The sequence below is a fragment of the Cavia porcellus genome, unplaced genomic scaffold (assembly GCF_034190915.1).
Source record: "Cavia porcellus strain 051 isolate PalLab524CR breed Dunkin Hartley unplaced genomic scaffold, mCavPor4.1 scaffold_15, whole genome shotgun sequence".
In the NCBI taxonomy this organism is placed as follows: Eukaryota; Metazoa; Chordata; class Mammalia; order Rodentia; family Caviidae; genus Cavia; species Cavia porcellus.
The window spans coordinates 44,655,670-44,679,217 of NW_026947498.1; the positions used below are offsets into that span (position 1 = coordinate 44,655,670).

The 23,548-nt window shown below is 33.9% G+C and overlaps 1 pseudogene; it reads right to left on the bottom strand.

Moving 5' to 3' along the window:
• Positions 1-14,770: 14,770 nt before the first annotated feature.
• LOC134470406 (chromobox protein homolog 3-like) lies at positions 14,771-23,531 on the bottom strand (annotated as a pseudogene).
• Positions 23,532-23,548: the final 17 nt, after the last annotated feature.

A 23,548-nucleotide genomic window follows, 5' to 3' on the forward strand; every position in this document is an offset into this window, starting at 1 on the left:
ATTGGAAAAAAATAATATAAACATATTTAATTGAAAAGGCAAATCTAAATTGAAATAAAACAAGTAAACATAATGTACACTCTGTTGAAAATTGTGAGACTTTGGCTGATATAAAATATCCTACTGAAACATTTAGATTCAGCTTATTTGTGATGCTGAAAGAGTTACGTGAAAAAATAATTGCAAAAAAAATACATGAAACAAGTCTTAACTAACAATCTATCATTATGGAAAAAGGCTACAAAATATTTGCTCTAAGCATAAAAATTTTGCTTTAAATAGAATCTCAATAGATACTGCAAAGGAAATAAAATACAAATGAAAATTACTTTAACAAATTGCAAGTTAGTATCAAAGTTACCACAAATGCAGCAAAGTGACAACATTTCCATGAGTTTAAGATCAATATCATAAAATGCAGAGGCACATAAATAGCTTCAGGGCATTTCACACACACACACACACACACACACACACACACACACAGTTTGAAATGTTAGAATGCCAATGTTTGATATAATCAGTGAAATCTTAGAACTTTTTGATGGAGAATAAACATATGCTGCTCGAGCTTTAAAAGAAGTTAAACAGTGTATATGCATACCTACATTCATGCTTTATTTCATTTTTTACTACCTAAATACTCAAGACTTGATAATTGACAAACAATAGAAACGTATTTGACTTACATTTCTGGAGGCTGAAAATCCAAGGTCATAGCCTTGCATTGTATTCAGCACCTGATAAGAGACTTCTTGCACCATAGTATGCTGGGGAACATCACATAACAAGACACAGCAAATGAACTACTTTGGGTCTCTTTCTGTCTTCCTATCAAAGCTACTAAGATATTGTAGATACTATCACATTATCTCCTTCAATCCTAAGTACTTCTTAAATACCCCACTACTAAATTCAAATATGAATTTGGAGATTAAATTTCTAATAAATAAAATTCTGAGGAATAGATTAAAAACCGTATCAGTTCCTCATGTAGACAATAACAGCACAACAAGTTAAAAGCAGACAATTCACAAAATAAAGTTAGCTTTTTGCTTAAGAAGGATAAGCTTGAGTCACTTGTAGGAAAGTGGAATATACCCTGAAACCAAAATGTTAAATGAAATAAATCGGAAACACAAGCTTAAATATCAATATTTCTCTTTTATAAGAAACTCAAAACACTAATACATTGTAGAGCCAAGGAATACATAATAAAAAATAAAAAGGTAGACCCTTTGCATGATAGTTAAGGCCAAAAGATGGAGACATGAGAGAGGAGAAGGCAGGAGGATATTAAAAGTAAGATGTGCTATATACATGAACAAACTCACTAAAATAAATATAATATTCATGTTTTGCAAACATGCACTAATTAAATAAAATTAATTCAAACCTGCAAAGGAGATATCAGGTGTTTTCAGCCAGCAGAAAACATTGCTGAGTGTGTGTTGTGGGAAAACACTAGCAATATAGAAAATTCATTAACTTCTAATTAATATTTATAAAGAAAACTAAGGCTTTATCTAGAACTACATAATGGTCAAGGTGGGCATTTAAAAACTGTTGCTATATACAAAATTAAAAAAACAAATAAAACTAATACTTAGAAACTTTTTCAGCATAATGACTAGAAGTACTAAAATCAGTAAATAGATTGATAACATAGATATCAAATTCAATAATGGCATTGCAATAGAATTACTATCTTAAAGAATTGAACTTACACTTTTTAAGAACTCCCTGAAAATTAAGAAGGCTAAGTAAAATGAAACATTACTCACATTTGTGAGGGTAATAGTAAGTGTAAATTCATTGGCATGATATTTTATAACGTAATTTTTTAAAAGATGATAACTTAGATATTTGAATTAATATTAACCCAAGATTGACATCACTGAAATGTTTATATGACCTTGATGGAGAGCAGATCTTCAAATTAAGTACAGGAGCTGGAGATATAAAACAAATCATTGCTGGCAGGCATTCCATTCAGGAACCCTCCTGTCTCTCAGGAGTTATTCAAATCCCTCATTTCTATTCCCCAATAAAATTTCCAATTCAAAGTAAATAAACAACCAAACAAAATAAAACCAAAAAAAACCTTCTTATTTAGTACAGTAATTTTTTAGTTTTATTATGAAATGAAGATATATGACCCAATTTATCTCTCAGAGATTTAAATTCAATATTTTGATTTTTGAAACAATCATTAGCTTTTGAAAGACAGTGCATCAACTAAGAATCATTGATGTTGGTTCTCACTAATATGCTCATTCAATTGTTAGTTGGGGACATATGTAGCAAATTAATTCTCTTGAAAATATAATAGTGACTCTGAGAGTCTCCACTAGAGACTTTATTAGAAGTTTGACATCTTTGGCCTGGGAATTGGGAAACTTCTGTAATTGTAAATACGTAATTGCAATTCATACGCATTGCTCAGCAGATCTAATTAAGGAATCAGTAGAGGTTTCTCTGAAAACTCAAGTTACTTTTGTCAAGTGAAAAGAATCTTTACGTTACATTGATGAGACCCAAGAGTAAACATTGAAAGGAAAATTTGTTTCCCTATTCTGGCAATAAGTCAATTTGGTTACGCATTCTGACAACCTCATCTTCTGAAACCTGGGTTTAATCATTGGAGCAGGATTATAATGGTAATGGCTGTTCTCTGAAATTTCTTGCATCTCTTTTCTCTGTTCATTCTCAGTCATTAGCAGTTATTATTTTTCTTCTCACTATCTAACTCATGCTTTATCTCGTATCTTTCTAGAAATCTCCCAAATTTTGTAGTTCTGGGTCATTTGTATTCCCAAGAAATGAGTTCATTCTCACAGTCTAAATTCAAATTTGAACACAGATTACAATAATAGAAACCCACAAAAGGAGTTTATTGATACCTTCACTTACCTACCTTTAATCTCTTTCAACTAATTCTGTGTAAGAAATGGGATATTTAACTGCTCCTAGGGAGCAACATCCTCAGTTATTAATGATGGCTACATAGAATGATGAAGTGAGAAATCTTCAGGTTCAGATCATTATGTGTTGAAATCTGACTCTGCTCTATCATAGCAATATATGTGTCCCTGCCTAATTCACAAATTATCTGAGCCTCTGTACTCTCGTTTCTAAAAGGTTAAATGCTCTGAAAATAATACTGTTAACTGCAGGACTGGTGATGGCAATTGTTTTTGTTTCTTTGCTTTTGTTTTTTGGCCCTGGGGATCAAATTCACGACCTTGCACTGGTCGACAATATTTGAGATTTAAATATTATTAAGTATTTAGCACAAAGACTGGCATATAAATGAAGGCTAAAGAGATTAGTTATATTCTAACATTTTTGGGAAAGCAATGCTCTTAAAATTATGTGCACACATCTATAATAGGTCAGAGAGGATGATAATGACAGATACACTTGGATGTGAGGAATATTTCATTAGTTTCAGGTATTGAATGTTCATATCATTTTCCAACTGTGAATAAATAGGTTCCATAGTAGTTTTCTAGAATGTTAAAATTTTTATTTAGACAAATCTTCATTTATTAGACAGATGTAGATGTAGCCTTTAATGAGCCTTAGCTTCAGATCATTCTGGTTCAGCAGTGGTAGTGTTATCTCCAGACCTAATTCAGTAAGTAAAGTTTGGATAATATTTTAAATTAAAAAATAAAAACTATAGATATAGAAAAATATAGATATAGTATATTCATAAAGTGCATAAACAAAAATAAATTTTGATGTATGGATTTTCATTTAGAAAGTTTTCGTTCTGAAAGTTTTTGTGTATGTTTCCAATAACAATATTTTCCTTCTCTGTCATCAGGCAATAGTTGACAACTTCTTTCTACATTTCAGATTTTACATATTTTATTCATTGTTTTCTTCCTTTGTCTTATTGAATTGGGCAGAGTATTCAGCAAAACGTTGGTTAGAATTGGGAGGGGCAGACTTATGTACATCATTCCTGATCTCAAAAGACAAATTTTCCACTTCAGGCAATTTTTCTTTTTTAAAATTTATTTTTAAAGTTATTTAAGCTTATTGGTGCAATTTAGGCACACACAATGATCACATTCATTACAGGGAATTTGTACCTGTACATGATACGTCTTGATTTCTCTTTTTTCTCATTTCCCTACCCTCAACTCCTTTTCCCCTCCTTATTCACATAAGTTTATTCCCTTTTGCCCCTCTTTTCAAATGTTTTCTGCTTCTTTTCTTTCTACTTCTCCCTTCCCTAAACTCCCTTTCCTTTTGAAAAAGTTCTTCCCAATTTACAATATCTATTTTGCATTTTGGTTCTTCTTTATACTTTCTGTTTCTCACCCCAGAGGGATAATGCAGTATTTACACATGTGGGTAAATAAGTGATTTAAAAATATATCACATAAGTGATTTATTTCACTTATAATTGTGGTCTTGAAGTGCATCCATTTACCCAAAAATGTCTCAAGTTTTACCTTCTTTATGGCTGAGTAATATTTAATTCTATTTAAAAAAGAAAATCTCTTATTTTTTTATCCATTCATAGTTTAATGGGCATTTGGTTTGTTTCCAAAATTTAACTATTACGAACTGTGCTGCTATAACATAGGTGTGCATGTATTAACATAGTATGTCACTTTAAATTATTTTGAGAAGATACCCAGAAAGGAAACAGCTGGGTCAAATTGGACCTCATCTCCTAGGTTTTTAGTAATCTCCACACTGATTTCCATAGTTTTTGGACGAGTTTGCACTCTTACCAACAGTGAAAAAGGATCCCTTTTTCTCCATACCCAGTCAGAATTTGTTATTGATTGATTAGTCGATAAATAGACATTCCTTTCTAAGAAGTGTCTATTAATCTCGGATCCCTATTTTTGGATTGAGTCTTTCAATTGGGAGATTGGTCTAATTTTTTTTCAGTTCTTTATGTTCTAGTGTTGGTCCTTTGTTTGAGGGAAAGTTAGCTAAAATTTTTCTCAGTGGGCTGTCCTTTCACTCTTGGTGATTTCTTTTGCAACAAAACCTTTTTAGTAAGATCAGATCCCAGTTGTTAATTCTTTGAAGTATTTCTCATGTAATTGGTGATTTGTTCTTGAAGTCTATACCCACAGCTATGTCTTTAAGAGTTCTATCTATTCCTCTTCCAGCAAATCTAGTGTTCTGTTTTGATGTTTACATCTTTGGTCCATTTTTATTTTACTTTAGTGCATGGTTATATATATGGTTCTAGTTTAAGTTTTTAGCATGAGGATAGCCTTTTTTTCCAGCACCATTTATTAAAGAGACTATCTTTCTTCCAGTGCAGATGTTTGGCCTCTTAAAAAAAGATCAGATGGCTGTGTTCAGAGTTGTTTTTCCATCTTTTAAACTTTTCCACTGATACTCAGGTATGATTTTGCCAATGCCTTGCTATTTTTATCACAATATATCTGTAGTATAATTTCAAGTCAAGAATTGTGATGCTCCCTGACTTGCCTTTCTAGCCCAGAATTGCCATTGTTATTCTGGGTTTCTTCTGATTTCAAATGAATTTTAGAATTTTTTTCTATCATTCTGTGAAAAATTCTAAAGATGTTTTGATGGGCATTCCATTACATCTGTATAATAATTTTAGGAGTATGGCCATTTATATTGTTTATTCTTTCTACCCAAGAGCAAGGAATGTCTTTCCATTTTCTGATATCCTCTTCAAGTTCCTTTTTCAGAATACTGTAGTTTTTAATTCCTTTGTTAGATTGACTCCTAATTATTTCATTATTTTCAATTATATTGTGAAAGATGTTATTCTCATCATTTTTCTCTAAGTACCTTGTTACATATGGACAGGAATGCTAGTAATTTTTGAGTGTTGACTTTGTATACAGCTATGCTACTGAATCTGGTGATTAAAGCTGGAAGACATTAGTGAAGTCTTTGGGGGTTCTATGTAGAGTATCATGTAATCCTCGAATAGTTATAATTAAACTTTTACCTTTCCTATAGTTATTCCTTTTATTCCTTCCTCTTGTCTGATTGCTCCAATTAATGTTTCCAGAACTTTATTGAACAAGAGTAGTGACACTAGACATCTTGTTCCTGGTTTTAGAATAAAAGCTTGCAGATTTGACCATTTAGTAAAATAGTCACTATTGGTTTGTCTTGAATGACTTTTATCAAATTAAGATAAAGACAGTAGATTTGGATTTTCTGTTAGGCTTTTTTAATATCATGAATGAATGTAGGACTTTGTCAAATGCTTTTTCTGCATAAATTGAGATGGTCAGGGGGATTCTGGTAAAGACAATGGATAGATAAGAGTAGAATACAGAGACTCTCTGAGACAGACTACTTAGATGCCAAAATAACACAATGTGGGAAGTCCTGGACAGAAGGAAATGGATCCTCTTGACCCAGGAAGAAACTAAAGTGAAAAGAACCAGTCAAACATGCAGTCCTGGGGCTACTATTGAGGCAGCTAAGATTCCGTGGTCTCGCAAACCCAAATTCCTACTCCTTTGACTCATTGGAACTGCAGTCACACTGAAGTGCATTCACACTGAAATTGGAGGTCTGCAAGCCCAATGGAGAATGGAGCCAGCAAGAGACCTACATTGACCTATGGTGAGTGCCAGGAACAAAGCACTTCCACAGGAGAAGGGCACCAATGGGAGGACATTTTGGAATCAGGGAGGACTGGAAAGAACAAGAAACAGTAGTGACTTCAGTTAGTTATTCCCTCCCCAGACAAGATTGGTGAGGTATGCATGGCCTGGGTCATAGCTCTGGCTGAGACCCAATAAGCTGTCACAAATCAATTCCCTATGTGTGGCACCACTAACACAATGAAGGCCTCAGCAGGTTGACTGACCTGGAAGAGAGGAGTCAGCATATGCCACACCTGTTTGCACCTCAATAATCCACTATAGTGGACAGGATTAGCTAGCCAGTGTGCTTCAGAAGAACCATAACCAACAAGGAAAGGGACTGGGACCTCCTCATACATCTATATGGAAGAAACAAAAAACATGAGAAGAGGAAGCAACAAGAAAAAGTCCCCAGACCCAACCCTGAAAGCATTAATCCAGGAGAGGCAAATACAATAGAGATTAAGGACAGCAAACATGCAATATCAGACACGGCATCAGTTGACATAAAGAGATATCTTTGGGACCTCATAGATGAGTTCAAAAGTGAAATACTTAACCAAGGAAAGCAAGATATAAGTAGATTAATAAAAGAAATGCTAAGCACCTCTCAAGAAGACATAGATGGAAGAATGGAGGAACACAAAAAAAGGAGAGAAATGTTTGAAGAAGAATATAAAGAAAACATAGAATACATGAAACAAGTTCGAAGAGATTACCAGAAAATAAAAAAACTCCATTGAAAGCTGGTAAAACTGCTTGAAAGAAACTAAGGATAGGTTATCCATACTGGAAGACAGGTTTGCAATGTGTGATCATGAAAGGAAAAATTTCTTTAAAATAACAAGGAAACAGGCAGTAACAATACAAAGGCTAGAAGAGGACAAGAGGATCTATAACTTAAGAATAAATAATGTGAATGAAAAAGCAGGGGTACAAACAAAGGAACCGCAAAGGCTATTCACAGAAATAATTAAGGAAAACTTCCCAAGCATAGGAAAAAGAAATGATATTTAGATGTATGAGGCATACAGAATGCCAGCCACCTACAACCAAAACAGCTATACCCAGGCATATAGTAATCAAGATCCCAGAAATTCATTATAGAACATAATATTAAAAGCCATCAGAGAAAAGAAACAGATTACCTATAAAAGAAAACCCATCAAAATCATGGCAGACTTCTCAACACAGACCATCAAATTAAGAGGAGCTTGGAGTGAAGTATTCCAAACCCTGAAAGAAAGTAACTTCCAGCCAAGATTGATGTACATTGCAAAACTGTCTCTAGAAATTAATGGAGAAACAAGATGCTTTCAAGACAATGAGAAACTGGGGGAATTCACAAACACCAATCCAACTCTACTAAAGGACAGTGGTACTGAGAATATTGAAGGACATTCTAAAGAGAGAGTAAAGTACCAGAATTCCAGGAACAGTGGCAAAGAGGCCTCAATGAATGGAGCAGAAAGTGTATGAAGAAGAAAAGCAGACAACTAATGGCAGAAAAAGAGCACAACGGAAATGAGGCAGAGAAGGTAGGCTATAATCTCCAATATAGATGGCCTTGATACACTAAAAAAAAAAAAAGAAAAGAAAAACACAGACAGAGTAGATCAGCAGGTAGGGTCGACAGAGATGCTCTTTATAGGAAATATAATTAACCTGAAAAAGTGTTTATGGATCAAAAATCAAATATGATAAAACAATGCTCTATGAGACAGGGAAACAGAGAGTATTAGGGAAAACTCGATCGGGCTTTAATAGGTAAAGGAATACAACTAGAGATCAAGTCCAGGAGAGAGAGGATTTGGAACCACTAAGGTAAATAGGAGGTTGCCCCCCCCCCCAATCTAAAAACTAAGGGTCTTGGTGAGACCCAAAAATGCACAGTGCGCTCTGGGGGAGTGAAAGGGGAGGAATAGTCTTTAAAAGGATGGCAGAGGATATTATTAATAGTGTATCAGGATTTAAAACCCACATTACTTGCATCACTCTGCTTAGATAGATTTTATTCTGTCCCAATTTGTTTAGTTGTCTAGATCTGAAGGCACAGACAGGATATAGTACAATAATCTTTAATTTCCCATTAACTTAATCTGGAGCCCTGTATAACTTATACTGTTTTGTCATGACTGGTCTTAGTTAAATCTGGTTTGTTTGATTGCTATTTGGTAGTGACAGATTTTATACAATACTATTATGATTGATAGTATCAAGTCTGAAAGTATAGACAACTACACCAAAGTTGACAAGATTCACTGTGATACCCATTCTGGTTTGATTATTACCTGTTTTTGAAATTTTACACTACCTACAAAGTTTTGTTTTTATTAATATTATTATGTACTGCTATATTTAATTACCCTATGTCCAATGATATAGACAATTCTATTGAAGATAACAAGAGACAACACAGTAACCATTGTAAAAATCCTTGTACAGTGGTTTTATGTCTTTTCATTTCATATGTTTATAGGAATATGTTTTGTTTTGTCTTGCTTTGCTTTGCTTCTCCCTCTAATATAGAAAGATAGAAATACATGTTAAGACTCATGCATGCGTAGAACCTATAAGCAGTTTATGAGAACTGATCTTATAACACATGATGAAATGAACAAATACTTTGAAGAAAAAGAGACACTACAGTACCCAGTGCTGATCCTGTAATGTTATGATGTGAAATCCAGCAATACTATTATTCTTTGTTCAAAGTGATTTTTAGCCTGCTATGGTTTGCTTAATCTCAACATAAATGAAGACATGGATAACTGCATGTATATTTAAGTGTATACGATTGATAATCGTATTACTAAGTTTTTGTTGGATAGTTGAACAGAACCGTTTGCAGTCTCACTGTATGAATCTTCACTTTGTATCCTGAACAACTATTTGTAAGAGGACAATATGTAATCATCAACTAGTGGTTTCTTATTGTTTATTTATTCTTTGAAACTATGTATTATTTCTACCCATTTTCTGTTTTAGTCTTTCTTTAAATAAAATTTTTTTAAAATGATGGCCATGCAATTTTTGTCATTGCCTCTGTTGATATGATTTATCACATTCATTGACTTGCATATGTTGGACCATCTCTGCAATCCTAGGATGAATCCTACTTGGTTATGGTACATAAACTTCTTGATGATTTGCTACATTCTGTTTGCCAGTATCTTATTGAGGATTTTTGCATCTGGGTTCAACAGGAAGATTGGTCTGTAGTTCTTTTTTGGTTGGGTTCCTCTTTGATTTTCATATCAGGATAATATTCACCTTCAATTAAGAGTAAGGAGTATTGTTTCACTTTCAATCTCATTAAAGAGTTTGCATTGCAGTGGCATTAGATCTCCTAAAAAATTTCTTGTAGCATTCAGCAGTGAATTCATCAGATCGCTCGCCTTTCTTTGTTCATAAGATTTTAATTACATTTTCTATTTCATGTACTGACATCGGATTATTCAGAATGTTTATGTCTTCATTCAGCTTTGGTGATTCATATATAACAAGGAATCTGTCTATTTCTCCTTTACTTTCTATCCTATGAGAGTAAAGTTTTTCAAAATATGTATGATGATCTTCTGAATTTCCACAGGATTGGTGTTGATTTTGTACTTTTCATTCTGCTTGGCATGAATTTGAATCTGTTCTCAATTTTTTTGGTAAGGTTGCCTAGGGTTTATTGGCTTTATTGGTTCTTTCAAAGAACCAGTTCTTCAGTTCATTAATTCTCTGTACTGTTCTCTTAGTTTCATCTGCCTTGATTTCTGCTCTGAGTTTTATAATTCCCTCCTTTGTATGGACTTTGGGATTGACTTGCTCTATTTTTTAGAAGCTGGAGGTGCAACATTAGGGTGTTCATTCCATTTTCCTGACCAGGGAATTTATCACTACAAATTTCTCTTTACAGACTGCTTCCATTGCCTCCCATAGGGTTTAGTATGCTGTATCCACAATATCATTTAATTGTAGATGCTGTTTAATTTCATCTGTGGCCCAGCTTTTGCTCAGGAGAGCGCTATTGGATTTCCATATATTTATGGACTTTTTTTTCAATAATTTCCAATTTCATCAAACTATGCTGAGATAATATACATGGAATATTTTCAGTTGTTTGGCATTTACTTAATCATGTTCTGTGAACTATTATATGGTTTATTTTAGATAATATCACATGTACACCTGAGAAAAATATGTATTCTGATATTGTTGAGTGGAACACTCTGTAAATGTCTACTAATTCCATTTGTTCAAAGGTTTGGTTGAGTCCTGATATTTCTTGATGATTTTTTTGTATAGTTGGTCTATCTATTTCTGACAATGGAGTACAAAGACCCCCATATCAACAGTGTTTTTGCTCATTTGATTTTTCATGTTTATTAATATTTGTAAAATATAGTTGGGTGCTCCCACATTTGGTGCATATGTATTTATGACTGTTATTTCCTTGTCTTGAGGTTTTCCCCCAACAATTTTATAGTGACCTTCTCTATCTCTTTAGAATATTTTTGGTTTGAAGTTCACATTGTCTGTAAACAGAATAGATACCCCAGCTTTTTCCTACGTTCTTGTTGCATGGAGTATTGTAGTAAAGCCTTTACCTTTTATTCCATGAATTTCCTTTTGACTTAAATATGTTTCTTGTATACATCGTATTGTTGATCCATTTTTCCAGTCTGTTTCTTTTGATTGGGGAGTTGAGGCCATTTACAATGATGGTTATAACTTATACATATTGGTTTATTTTATCATGTTACTTTCTGACTGTTGGTTCCCTGTTTTTGTACTCTGTTTGGTGGTTTCTTTCCATTGTTGCTCTTGGAATTGTGGTCATTTTTAATCTGTCTAGGATATCTTTCAATACCCTTCATAATGTTCATACTGTGATCATGAATTTTTTCAGTTGTTCTTTGTCATAGAAGCATATTATTTCTCCATTAATTTTGAAAGATAGCTTTGTAGGGTACCTCAACCTGGGTTGGAAGTTGTTTTCTATCAGGATTTTAAATACTTCACTCCACGCTTGTCTTGACTTGAGAATTTGTGTTGAGTTGAAAAATCTGCCATGATTCTAATTGGCTTTCCTTTATAAGTGATCTGTTTATTTTCTCTAATAGATTTTAATATTCTACTCTTGTGCTGAATTTCTGGGATCTTGAATATAATATTTCTGAATGTAGATTTATTTTGGTTATGGCTAATTGGAGTTGTGTGTGCTTCATTTAGCTATATGTCAGATTCTTTTCCTTTCCTTGGGAATTTTCTGCTATTGGTTCTCTAAATCATTTTTAATGTATTTGTGTTAACTCCTACTTTTTTATTGATACCAATTAATCTTGTATTATTTTTCCTTGTATCATTTTGCAGCTTTTGAAATGTTATTTTGTGATCCTTTGTTGTTTTCAATACATCTTTCCTTTCATGATCACTAGCCATGACTTAAAGGTCTGAAAGTCTGTTTTTACTTTCAGTCAAGTAGTTTTGCCAATTTTCAATGAATTTTTAATTTCCTGGGTATCTATTTGAATCAAACTCCTGCACTCTATTTCTTTCCTATATTGATCATTCACAGTTCGCATCTTCAATGTATCATCATCGCTTTTTCTTTCTCTATGCCTCATCAGTTTATTTCTTTATTCCAGTTGCTAACATTTCAGAAATTTCAGGAGTGTGTCTTCAATTTGGCTCTACTTTATTGTCTCTAGAGTTATTCTGGGTGAGCTGGAGGTCATAGATTGGGTCTTACTTCTTCGTCTTGCTTTCTATTTCAAGAAATTTTATTTTATATTTGTGTTGATTATTGTAAGTTTTTTAGTAGATAATATCATCACTAGTATTAAAGCCTCTCTACATAATGTCTTCAGGAATGCCTTCTGGATATAGGATCTTTGTGTCTGTTCTGAGATTCCACATTTCCAATTATTTAAAAGATGTTGGTATCTGTTCAGCTTGGTTCTCAGTACTTTGGTGCTGAGGTACCATGGTTATTACTCCCAATACTTCCCTGCATCTTCACAGAAGTGACAAAAATTGACAGACATGACATCCGAGCTAAAGTCTAAAAATGAGCAATAACAATAGCATTGAGCACAGTTTAAAATCTGACAAATTGTGATAGCTATTTATTTTGTACCTTTAACCATAAAGGCAAAATCTACAGTTTTATAGAGAACCAATCATCAGTTGGAAACCTTTATGCAAACGGTTTCCCCTAGGTAGAGTGATTTTACCCTGTAGTGGGGGAAAATTAAGAAGGATAGTGGATTGAACAGGGATAACTGAAAAGAAATAAAGTAGAGGTCAGGCTGGATGATGAAAAATGATTGTATAAACCTTGGGAAATTGGTTCCAGTTAGCACTCTGGGACAAAAAAAGGAAAGAGAAGAAAGAAAAAGGAAAAGAAAAAAGAAAGAAAGAAAAAGAAACCTGGCTATCATCAGAGAGGGAGTAGAATGTGTCAGCATCATTTACTGCTGGACTATAGCATCTGCTCTTTGGAAGAAGATAAAAGAGGTGGGGGACCCTATATCCCAAGTCTACCCTATATGGCTTGATTTAACCACACTATTTTAGTATATCCTTTTTTTCTTCTTAGGATTCCATTTGCATATCACCATTCCCATTTGTCAGTGTTCATTTTTTCTGGGATGTATCTTTGACATTATCAGTAAGCATAATTATTTGACTTCATTTAGTAATTAAAAGTAGCTCCACCTAAGTATACTAATAAGCCAACCTATATTTCTTGAAAGAATTTTACCTAGTTTCACTAGTCATGTGAATTCAAAATCACACTAGGCATGGAGATATAGCTCAGTGGTAGAATATTTCACTTCAAAATCATGGTACTCAATTGTGAAGCATGTGAAAAATCAGAGTAAGTGTTTTGTGAAGTACTCAATCTCCTTGTATATGGACTCTATCATCAAAAAATCATTTTTCTATTAATATGAAATAGCTACACATCACTGCACAGGATATTGCCCTCACTAAGCCTATCAAAGCACATTTTGGCTTTACACTGAATTAAATCTAGATTTCTTTTGGTTTTTTGTATATTTGGAACATAAAGCAACTAATATGTACTAATGTATCCCTTTATTAATTCAGAAAAATACTTCTTCCTTTTTTTCTCTTGTTTTAGTAAGATTAGTAAAAAGTAAAATTTGAAACAGACTCTATGGCTCCATTCCTTAACTGAATATACACAAGTGGAATATGTACAAGTGACCCCAAATTTGTCATGATCCAACCTAAGCTATTTTTAGCTTTACTATCATGCCAATATGCATTTAGTAGAAATTATACTTAAAATGTTGCCATTTAATCTCTTCCTCAGCTAGTGATATGCAATAAGATACTCTCTTGTGAGTCTTGAAAAAATTAGCGCATGGCAACAACCAATCAGTAATGTAATTACATGAGTAAACCACAGAATTTATAGTGTAATACGAAACTGTCATATAATATTTGCAGATTAAGTGTAGTAAAGGATGTTTGAATTACAATCTAGCTTGCAAACTAATTTGTGATTAATTTCCAGCTACTTACCAGGTTAATTTACTTATCAAGTTTTTAACTGAATATTATTCTTAAGCCAAACCAGTGAAAGGCATCACAGGAAAATAAAACTACAGAACAACATTCCAAATAGACATAACCACAAAAATCCTTAATAAAATATTATCAAACCCATTAATACATAAAAGTATAATATTCCATGGACAAGTTTCAGGTATCAAACTAAAAAATGGTTTACTGGAGACGTGCTTCCCAAACACACACACGTACACACACACACACACACACACACACACACACACACACCAAAACAAAGAAAAGCTAGCTGCTATTCCACTGTAGCATTTGAGGGAAAGCTCGGGTCAGTAGTTCTTGAGAGAAATGCCAGAGAGAACAATGGTCCAAGGTGATATAACTGGTAAAGGAATGCAACACACACCTGACCATTAATTATTTTCAGTTGAAATTAGCCATTAATACAGAAGAAATTTACACAAAAGAAGGTAGGTAAAAGACAATATCCTTGTGAAATATCAGTTCACCTAAGTATGTTTATTTCTTGGATTTTTATGCTGGCCCATTAGTTTATATGTCTATCCTTTGCTAGTGCCATACTACTTTAGCTACTGTAGTTATTTGGCTTCATCTTCTGGACAAGAATGTCAAGTTAGTCTCTGTTCATAAAAAGAATTACAATTTGAGGACATTTCATATTTGCCTCTTTATCCAGCATCAAGTCAGCCGCATCTGAATCTTTCCATTTCATGAGAAACATTAATTCTCCACTACTGTCTGTCACACCAATTATTTGTTCCGGATCAAGACCTCTAGCAAAGGCTCTAGGTTTGTCAGAAGCATCTCTTTGTTTTTTCCTTTGATTTGCTATCATCAGATAAAGATTTTCTTTCTGTACCATATTTTCTACACCAGCTTTTTGAGAATTAATAAGTGCTTCAGTTAATTCTGAACAATCTGAATTTTTTTTCGATTTTTTTTAGTTTTAAATAGATTAATACATAAGATGACACAACAAAGCAGATCAGAACAAAACAATGTAAACAACACAAAATTTCACCTCAAGACAATCCATAATTAACAGTTAGTACCATAATGTCTCTTTCCTGAAATAGTTGAGCATAACTTCATATACAAAAGTATCAAAAATAACAAAATAGTATAAAACCATTCAAGAGAATGAAAGTATTATAGGGCATTCAGAACCAAATAACAGAGAATGAACAATGGCTACTATATTATCTCACTTTCCATAGAAAATTTGTTTATACTATTACACATAATAAAATCCAATAAAATACAATAGGATAGAACCAAAGGAAACAGAAGAATAAAAGCATAGTAGGACTTCAGAGTGAGATGATGGTTAAAGAGCACTGGCTATTATAATGTCTTATTTTTTCAAAATAGCTATTCATATTATCACAGATAATAAAATCAAACAAACTAGGATAAAATCATTCCAACTAATGAATGCAAACATTATAAGGCTTCAAAGCAATGTAATGGGGAGTCACAATTACCATAAAATCTTATGTACTCTTACCATTTCTTACACTAGATGTGAGTGATTTATTTTGCTTATTAGTCTCAAGTTGCATCCACTTATTTGTAAATATTTCAATGTGATCATTCTTTATAGCTGAGTCGTACACCATTCTATAAAAATACCACAACATTTTTTATCCATTCCTCAGTTGGTGGACACTTAGGTTGTTTCCAAGATCTGGTTATTACAAATTGTGCTGCTATAAATATGAGTGCGCATATATCACTGTGGTTTGATGTTTTCAATTTTTCTGGGAATATACCTAAAAGTGGAATATCTGGGTTTAATGGGACTTCTAATACCAGATTTTTGAGGAATCTCCAGACTGATCTCCACAGTGGTTGCACCAGTCTACACTCCCACCAACAGTGCAGGAGAGTTTCTTTTTCCCCACAGCCTCTCCAGCATTTGTTGTTGCTAGTTTTCTTGATCCTGCCCATGCTTTCTGGAGTGAGATGGAATCTCAGTGTTGTTTTAATTTGCATTTCTTTAATGACCAGTGATGATGAACATTTTTTTAAGTATTTATTTGCCATTTGTATTTCTTCATCTGAGATGTGCGTATTCATCTCAGATGTCCATTTTTGGGTTGGGTCTTTGAATTTCAGGAGTCTGATTTTTTAAAATTCTTTATATGTTTTAGACAAAAGTCCTTTGTCTGAGGGACAGTCACTAAGATTTTTTCCCAGTTTGTGAGTTTTCCTTTCACTATGCTGGAGATTTCTTTTGACGTGCAGAAACTTTATAATAAGACATGATCCCCATTATTGATTCTGGGAAGTATTTACAGTGCAGTTTGATTCCTGTTCATGAATTCTTTCCCAGCACCTATAAAGAGTTTTACCTAATTTGTCTTCCAACAAATTTAGTGTTTCTGTTTTAATATTCAGATCTTTGATCCATTTAGATTTTAGTTTAGTACATGGTGATAGGCATGGGTCTAGTTTTAGTTTTCAGCATATGGAGAGACAGTTTTTCCAGCACCATTTATTAAAGAGACTGTCGTTCTTCCAGTGAACGTGCTTGGCCCCTTTAACAAAGATAAGGTGGTCGAGTGTGTTGGTAGTTGTCCTTGTATCCTCTAATCTATTACATTGATCTTCAGATCTGTTTTTATTCTAGTATCATGTTGATTTTATTACAGTAGCTTTGTGGTATAACTTCAAGTCAGGGATTGTGATGTCTCCTGCCTTGCCTTTGCTGCTTAAAATTGCCTTTGCTCTTCTAGGTCTTTTCCAGTTCCAGATGAATATTAGGAGTGACTTCTCTAGATCTGTTGGTATGTTGATGGTATTTTCAGTGGGATTGCATTGAACCTGTATAACGGTTTTGGGAGAATGGCCATTTTCACAATATATATTCTTCCTATCCATGAACAAGGGATGTCCTTGCATTTTCTGAGATCCTCTTCAATTTCTTTTTACAGGGTATTATAATTTTCCCTGTATAGATCTTTTGCTTCTTTCATGAGATTAATTCCTTAGTATTTTGTTTTTTTGGATGCTGTTGTGGAGGGTGTGGCTTCTCTTATTTCTCTCTCAGTAATTTTGTTGTTGGTGTATAGAAATGCTATTGATTTTTGAGTACTGATTTGTATGCAGCTATATTGCTGAATTTATTTATTATATCTAGGAGTCTTTCAATGGAGTTTTGGGGATCTTCTATGTGAAGTATCATGTCATCCACAAATAATGATAATTTAACTTCCCTTTTCCTATTTTTACCCCTTTTATTTCTCTGGCAAGTCTAATTGCTCTGGCTAGTTTTTCCAGTACTATGTTGAATAGGAGTGGTGATAAGGGTCATCCTTGTCTTTTGCCTGATTTTAAGGTGAAGGCCTCAGTTTTGGGCCTTTTAATATGATGCTGACTGTTGATTTTCATAAATGGCCTTTATCATATTGAGGTAAATACCATCTATTCCAATTTTCTGTAAGATTCTGATGAATGAATGTTGCAATGAAAAAGGCGTAATCACTACAGACTCTGTGGAAATACAGAATATCATCAACCAGAATATCATCAACACCTGTTTCAAAAACCTACTCTCATAGGTTTGATAACCAGAAGAAATGGACAGATTCCTAGAAACATATGAAGTATCAAAGCTGGGTCAAGAAGATGTAAAACTGCTGAATAACCCAATTTCTGATGATGAAACTGAAAATGTAATTAAGACCTTACTTACAAAGAAGAGCCCAGGCCCAGACGGATTCACTGCAGAATTCTACATGAAATACAAAGAAGACTTAATGCCAACACTCCTCAAACTATTCAATGAAATTGAAAGGGAAGTAACCCTTTCTAAATAATTCCTGGAAGCAAATATTATTCTAGTACCAAAACATGAGAAAGACCCAAGTACAAAAGAGAACTATAGACTGATCTCCTTAATGAACTTAGATGCAAAAATCCTCAATAAAATATTGGCAAACAGGATGCAGCAAATCATCAAGAAGATTATACACCATGACCAAGTAGGATTCATCTCAGGCATGCATGGCTGGTTCAGTATATACGTAAATCAATAAATGTCATGCACCATATCAATAAAGCTAAAAGTAAGAATCATATGATCATCTCATTAGATGCAGAAAAGTTTTTGATAAGGACAATCTGAATTTTCTTCAGGTTCCCATATATTGTCCCCTTCCCCTTCAGCAAAGACTCTACTTTCCCATTCACTACATGTAGGTGCGCTTTTTCTACCACAAATTCTTCCTGCTTCCTCAATATTTTTACCTTTTCTGTTTTCTTTCCCATTTTTACAATGTAGTTTTATTGGACTCCACTTTTTACTGAAAGCTTGAAGGGCTATTATTCACCATCTTGAAAGCTCGGTCACAGGTCTACAGGGTCTGGGCTTCCACTCCTACAGCTCCACTCACATCCCAGGTAAGGAATTCCACTTGTTTATGTATCCTTTTCCATGTAGTTTTCAGTACAAGTCATTTACTCTACCTAGCTGTGTATGTTACTAATTATCGTATCATTTTTGATGCTGGTATAAATAATGTTTCCTTAGCTTCATTTTAAGTGAGTTATTCTTATTGTCATAGAAGCCCAATTATTTTTCTGTGTATAGTTTGTATCATATCACTATAGTAAATTCATTTATTCATTCTAACAGTGTTTTTCTGGAAAATCTTTAGGCTTTTCTGCATATAAAATCACATTACTTACAAAAAGAAAGTTTTACTTCTTCCATTTCATTTTGGATGTTCTTTCCTTTTTATCTTATCTAATTGCTCTGACCAGGATATCCAGTAGTATATCACCCTGTCTACAGCTCAGCTGTTTATTGGCAATGGTGTAGGTTGCTAAGAGACTGGAGAAAATACCCAGAGAATGTTTACGAGACACAAGATTTATTGAAACTTATAAGGAAATTACAATGGGGATGGATTGGACAAGTAGAGCCTCCATCTTTCGCTGTGCTTTGCCTGAAATTTCAGTGGTGATGGATTGGAAAACTAGTGCCTCTGGTCCCCATATCACCTTTCCAGAAAGCCTAATAACATGCAACATTTATTTTCTCCACAGTACTCTATTCCATTCTTAGTTACTTCAGGGAGTGGGTTTTATAGACTAAATTGCATAAGTAGTATGTTCTTCCCCTCTTTGTGACCAGGTATAATGATCATTCTAAGAAAGAACTGATTTGGTATATGTGTAGGGAAGATAACACTTTCTACAGATAACACTAGTTGTGTCTAGTTACCAGTGCATGTGACCAAGTCAAAACATATTATCCAGACACACCAATACCTGCCTACTTCTATTGTCTCTTTGACTTTGGAATGAAGAGAAACACATGAGGGACATGATATGTGCTCTCCTCCTTTTCTCAGTGATAATGCATGTTAAGTAGAAGTGTTGAGAGTGAGCATCCTTGCCTTACTCCACAACTCAAAGGAAAAAAAATTCACATTTTCACCATTTAATATGATGTTAGCTATGAGTGTTTCACATATGGCCTTTATTGTCTGAAGGAATTTCCAACTATGTCGTGTTTTTAGAAATTTTCTTAATTTTATTTTGAAAATCAAAAGAAAGGATAGAAATGATACTGAATGTCAAAAAAAGGAAATTAACACTAGTTAATACATTGCATATTGTTATCCTAGAAACAGTTGCTCAGGTTACAAGATTCAGGCATTAAAAATGATGAAACTATCAAATATTGAAAGCACAAGCTGTTCTTTTTGATGAATTTACAGAGATTAGTAGTATAGTTATGTATTATACACACACACATATAGATGTGTGTGTATATATATATATATATATATATATATATATATGCATATGATCTTTTCCCTCCATCATTTTCTCCTTTTCCATATCTCAGTCGTTCTTTCATTTTGAGCACTTTCTTTCCCTTTCATTATCATAATATATATTGTACATTTTGGTTCTCATTATTCTTACAGTATTTTTTTCACTAGGGATGCAATACAACACAGAAATCAGTATGGAGATTCCTCAGAAAACTAGGGTTGGAAGTTCCATTCAATTCAGCTATTTCATTTCTGGGTATTTTCACAGAAAAATTGAAAACATCATGCCAAAGAAATATATGTGCATCCATGTTTACAGAAACAAAATTTGTAATAGCTAAGGCTTGGAAACAACTAAAATGCCCATCAACCATGGAGTGGATAAAAAGGATGTGATTTTTTTATACAATTATATAGTATTACTCAGCTATAAAGAAGTATAAACTTCAGGCTTTCACAGGTAAGTGGAGAAAATGAGACCATACTCTAACTGAAATAAATCAAGCTCTATCTCAATTTGTGAAATATTATCATGAAAGCATATTGAATATTTAAATGGTTTTCATTAATTCCTTCTGGTGATTGTGGAGTTTATATTCTTTGTTTTGTTAGTTTCTGTATCACATTAAAAGTTTTCATTCTAGGGACAAATCACACTTCTTTTTTTTTTTTTTTTTTTTTTTTTTTGTCTTTTTGAGACAGGGTCTCGCTATGCAGCTCAGGTTGGCCTTGAGCTCACTTTGTGGCCCAGGCTGGTCTCAAACTCACAATGATCCTCCCGTCTCAGCCTTCCGAGTGCTGGGATTACAGGCATGAGCCACCACACCCAGCTTAATCACACTTCATTATAGTTAAAATGTTTTTTAAGTGCTGCTGAATTTGGTTTTCTTGTGCTTTTTAAAATATCCATGCTCATCGGGAATATCGGCTTGTATGAAACCTATCAGTGCAAAGATGGAGTCATTTATGTGAGGCTTAGATAAAATAGAGCTGCAAGATTAGGAAAATAAATTGTCAATAAGAAATGTCATAAAACGAATTCTGATAGAACCACAGCCTTGCATACAACCTTGCATGAAGAAATCTGCCCACCAATTGTTTATTCAATCTTGTACTGACATTAGCATTAAAATATTTTCTGTTTTTGAGAGACAGTCCATCTGTTATTTTGTAGGTTAATATCTAGTTTTCTTTACTTCTACTGTTCCTTCCTTGATTTCAATGTTTGACTCAGTTCATTAGAAAAGCCATCTGGTACTGGGATTTTCTTATTGAGAAGTTTTTCATTACTCATTTAATATCCTTAATAGTTACAAATCTGCTTAGATTTTCTATTTCTTAATGATTCAATCTTCATAGACTTTCTAGAAATTTGTACTATTTTTCTTTTGAGTCTAGTTTTTATTTTGAGATGTTTACTACTACTACCCTACTATTATTATTACTGATGATGATAATAATTGTATGCAAACATAATATCAGATATTTGCTAATTATGCTTAGAGATTATGTCTTCTAAATTATCAAGTGGTTTAGTATGTGGTTATTTATAGAAGTTGATTATTCTTTTTTATTTCTGGGGCATAAGTTGCAAAATGTTCTTTTACATCTCTGATTATTTATACATTTTTCCTTGGTTTTTGTAGCTCAAAATATGCCAATTTTGTTATAATCTCAATTTATAGTGTCTGAATCAGCCCCCAGAAAAATCAGAAAACTGTCATGTAGGCTAGTTCTTTCCTTCTCTCTCTGGTGCTATGATTTAGATTTTTTTTAAAGTCCTTCAAAAGTCTCATATGTACACAGGCATGACTTTTGGAAAGTGATTGGATCATGGTGGATGCTATAGTCATCAGTAAATTTTCTCACTGATGAGTTCATACCTAAATGTGCTTTGGTGATGTGAGACCCAGTAGAATCACAAGGAATGCACCCTGGAAAAACATACCTCTCACTCAGTTTCTTACCTATATTTGTGCTCTGGCCATCATGAAGTGAAAGGCTTTTTCTGCCATGACCACCTGCTATGCAATTTCTGCCTTGGAACTAGTTGACAAGGAACTAAACTCTTTGAAACTATGAACTATAAGAAGCTCTTTTGCCTAAAATATTAGGTTTCAAGTATTTTGTTATGATGATGAGAAAGCAATTGATACCAAAATAGGTTTATTAGAGAATTAGATAAATAAGAATCTGCAATAGATGTCTGCATTCCAGAGAGCCAGAGGATCCAGTAGCTGCTCAAGAAAATGGAAACCATTTAACAATAGACAAGTACATGTCACTGCTCTAAAACCAAAGGTCTGGAAAGTCTCCAGAGTTTTACGGGTATGAGTCTGCATTGGCAGGGTTAAAAAATTGGAGTCTGAGGCATGAATGAAAGCAGCAAAAAGTACAATTTTGCAAGCAAAATAGAGCTCTCTAAAGTGCTTTCTTCTCCCTTTTCTTTTTATTTCATCCAGGTTACAAGCCAACTGCATGAAGCCACCCACATCTACACTGGTTCCTCTTTCAGTTTCCTGCCATACATGCCAGTCACCCAAGAAGTGCACTTTCTAATCATTTAGGCATTTCTTAATCCTGTCACTTTGACATATCACAATTAATATTCCCAGTATATTTATTGTCAATATGACAAGCAGACACATCTCCTTAAACCATGTATAATCTCCAAATAAAATAACAAGTTCATAACTACACCTAACGTGATACAACTACACTACATACAAATGGAAATTCACCAATTCTCTCCCCAGAATAGAAATCAATTATTTGCTTTTAGTAATGCTCACTCTTCTAACATTCCATGATGTAAATATTACAATGTAGATTTAATAATATTGAAGTACTGATATTAAGTCAATCAATTTTATGTTACATGATACAAAATAAAAAGAAAGGAGATATCTATTTACTGTATGTTTATATAGTAAATATAAGAATATTAATACAAGAATATTATAATAGAGGAGGTGCAAGATGGTGGATCAGTAACCAGCAAGGTGGAGAGGCTTTCTGAGAGAAACAGCTCAGGTGCTGGAATAAAGCATCTTGGAGAAGACTAGACAGAAGGTGATGGATCCTTTCAACCCAGGAAAAAACTACAGGGAAAAAAGAAAGGAAAAATGTGAATGAAAGGATGTGTCCAGATGTGCGCTCACCACAGCCAGTCCCATTGTGTATGAAACACCGCTGGAATCCAAAGATGCATACTTGCAGTGAAGTTGGGGATTGGTGAGGACAAGGGTCTCCATAGGAGGGCACAGTCTTGGAAGGAGTGGAGGAGTGGAAAACAGCACTGGCTTAGAGATCCATACTGGCTTGCAGTGAGTGCAAAGAACTCAATTCTCCTGTGGGAGTGGGCAATTGGCTAGGAGACACTGAAGTCAGGCAGGATAAGCCTGGAACCAGAACTGCAGCTGCTTCAGTCAGCCACTCCTAGCACAGAGCAAACTGGTGAAAATTTCTATTAATGAGTCTCACCCCATGCATTACAAAATCCAATAGCCAAGGAGGAGGTCTCCCTGAAGCTATCCATAACCAGCCCCATTTGCATGGCACACACTA